Raw genomic sequence first — 2500 nt, forward strand, 5'->3', positions numbered from 1 at the left:
TGGTCCTGGTACTCCGTGGATGAAGTTCCACACGCCCCAGCTTTAGGCTTAGGGCGGGCCGGCTAAAGCGCTCAAATCCCGGGCACCGCAGCCCGGCTATGGGGCCTAAGACTGTGACCTCGGCAAAAGCTCCAGGGGCCCCTTCCTCATGCTCCTGGGCTGATTAAGAGCTCCAGTGTCTGGGTCAATTCTCCCCTGCCCAGGCTCATGCTCCGCAGCCTGGGTAAAAACATCCAGGGCCTGGGTTAATTCTCCCCAGCCCAGCCTTATGCTCCCTATCCTGGTTAAAACATATAGGGGCCTGGGTCAATTCTCCACAGCCCAGGCTCACGCTCCACAGCCTGAATAAAAGCTCCAGGGCCTGGGTCAATACTCCCCTGCCCAGGCTCACGCTCCACAGCCTGGGTGAAAGCTCCAGGGCCCTGACCCACACTCCCCTGCCCAGGCTCATGCTCCCCACCCTGGGTAAAAAAATATCCAGGGCCTGGGTCAAAGCTCCAGGGCCTGGGTCATTTCTCCCCAGCCCAGGCTCACGCTCCACAGCCTGAATGAAAGCTCCAGGGCCTGGGTTAATTCTCCCCTGCCCAGGCTCACGCTCCACAGCCTGGGTGAAAGCTCCAGGGCCCTGACCCACACTCCCCTGCCCAGGCTCATGCTGCCTAGCCTGGGTAAAAACATCCAGGGCCTGGGTTAATTCTCCCCTGCCCAGGCTCATGCTCCACAGCCTGGGTAAAAACATCCAGGGCCTGGGTTAATTCTCCCCTGCCCAGGCTCATGCTCCACAGCCTGGGTAAAAGCTCCAGGGCTAGGGTGAACTGCCCTGCACAGGCTCATGCTCCCTAGCCTGGGTAAAAACATCCAGGGTTAGGGTTAGGGTTAACTGCCCTGCCCAGGCTCATGCTCCACAGCCTGGGTAAAAACATCCAGGGCCTGGGTTAATTCTCCCCTGCCCAGGCTCATGCTCCACAGCCTGGGTAAAAACATCCAGGGCCTGGTTTAACACTCCCCTGCCCAGCCTTATGCTCCCTAGCCTGGGTAAAAACATCCAGGGCCTGGGTTAATTCTCCCCTGCCCAGGCTCATGCTCCACAGCCTGGGTAAAAACATCCAGGGCCTGGTTTAACACTCCCCTGCCCAGCCTTATGCTCCCCATCCTGGGTAAAACATCCAGGGCCTGGGTCAATTCTCCCCTGCCCAGGCTCATGCTCCACAGCCTGGGTAAAAACATCCAGGGTTAGGGTTAGGGTTAATTCTCCCCTGCCCAGGCTCATGCTCCACAGCCTGGGTAAAAACATCCAGGGCCTGGGTTAATTCTCCCCTGCCCAGGCTCATGCTCCACAGCCTGGGTAAAAACATCCAGGGCCTGGTTTAACACTCCCCTGCCCAGGCTCATGCTCCACAGCCTGGGTAAAAACATCCAGGGTCTGGGTTAATTCTCCCCTGCCCAGGCTCATGCTCCACAGCCTGGGTAAAAACATCCAGGGCCTGGTTTAACACTCCCCTGCCCAGCCTTATGCTCCCTAGCCTGGGTAAAAACATCCAGGGCCTGGGTTAATTCTCCCCTGCCCAGGCTCATGCTCCACAGCCTGGGTAAAAACATCCAGGGCCTGGGTTAATTCTCCCCTGCCCAGGCTCACGCTCCACAGCCTGGGTGAAAGCTCCAGGGCCCTGACCCACACTCCCCTGCCCAGGCTCATGCTCCCCACCCTGGGTAAAAAAAAATATCCAGGGCCTGGGTCAAAGCTCCAGGGCCTGGGTCATTTCTCCCCAGCCCAGGCTCACGCTCCACAGCCTGAATGAAAGCTCCAGGGCCTGGTTTAATTCTCCCCTGCCCAGGCTCACGCTCCACAGCCTGGGTGAAAGCTCCAGGGCCCTGACCCACACTCCCCTGCCCAGAATCATGCTGCCTAGCCTGGGTAAAAACATCCAGGGCCTGGGTTAATTCTCCCCTGCCCAGGCTCATGCTCCACAGCCTGGGTAAAAACATCCAGGGTCTGGGTTAATTCTCCCCTGCCCAGGCTCATGCTCCACAGCCTGGGTAAAAACATCCAGGGTTAGGGTTAGGGTTAATTCTCCCCTGCCCAGGCTCATGCTCCCTAGCCTGGGTAAAAACATCCAGGGCCTGGGTTAATTCTCCCCTGCCCAGGCTCATGCTCCACAGCCTGGGTAAAAACATCCAGGGCCTGGTTTAACACTCCCCTGCCCAGCCTTATGCTCCCTAGCCTGGGTAAAAACATCCAGGGTTAGGGTTGGGGTTAACTGCCCTGCCCAGGCTCATGCTCCCTAGCCTGGGTAAAAACGTCCAGGGTTAGGGTTAGGGTTAATTCTCCCCTGCCTAGGCTCACGCTCCACAGCCTGGGTAAAAACATCCAGGGCCTGGGTTAATTCTCCCCTGCCCAGGCTCATGCTCCACAGCCTGGGTAAAAACATCCAGGGCCTGGTTTAACACTCCCCTGCCCAGCCTTATGCTCCCTAGCCTGGGTAAAAACATCCAGGGCCTG

Source organism: Channa argus, unplaced genomic scaffold, assembly GCF_033026475.1.
Source record: "Channa argus isolate prfri unplaced genomic scaffold, Channa argus male v1.0 Contig036, whole genome shotgun sequence".
Taxonomy (NCBI): domain Eukaryota; kingdom Metazoa; phylum Chordata; class Actinopteri; order Anabantiformes; family Channidae; genus Channa; species Channa argus.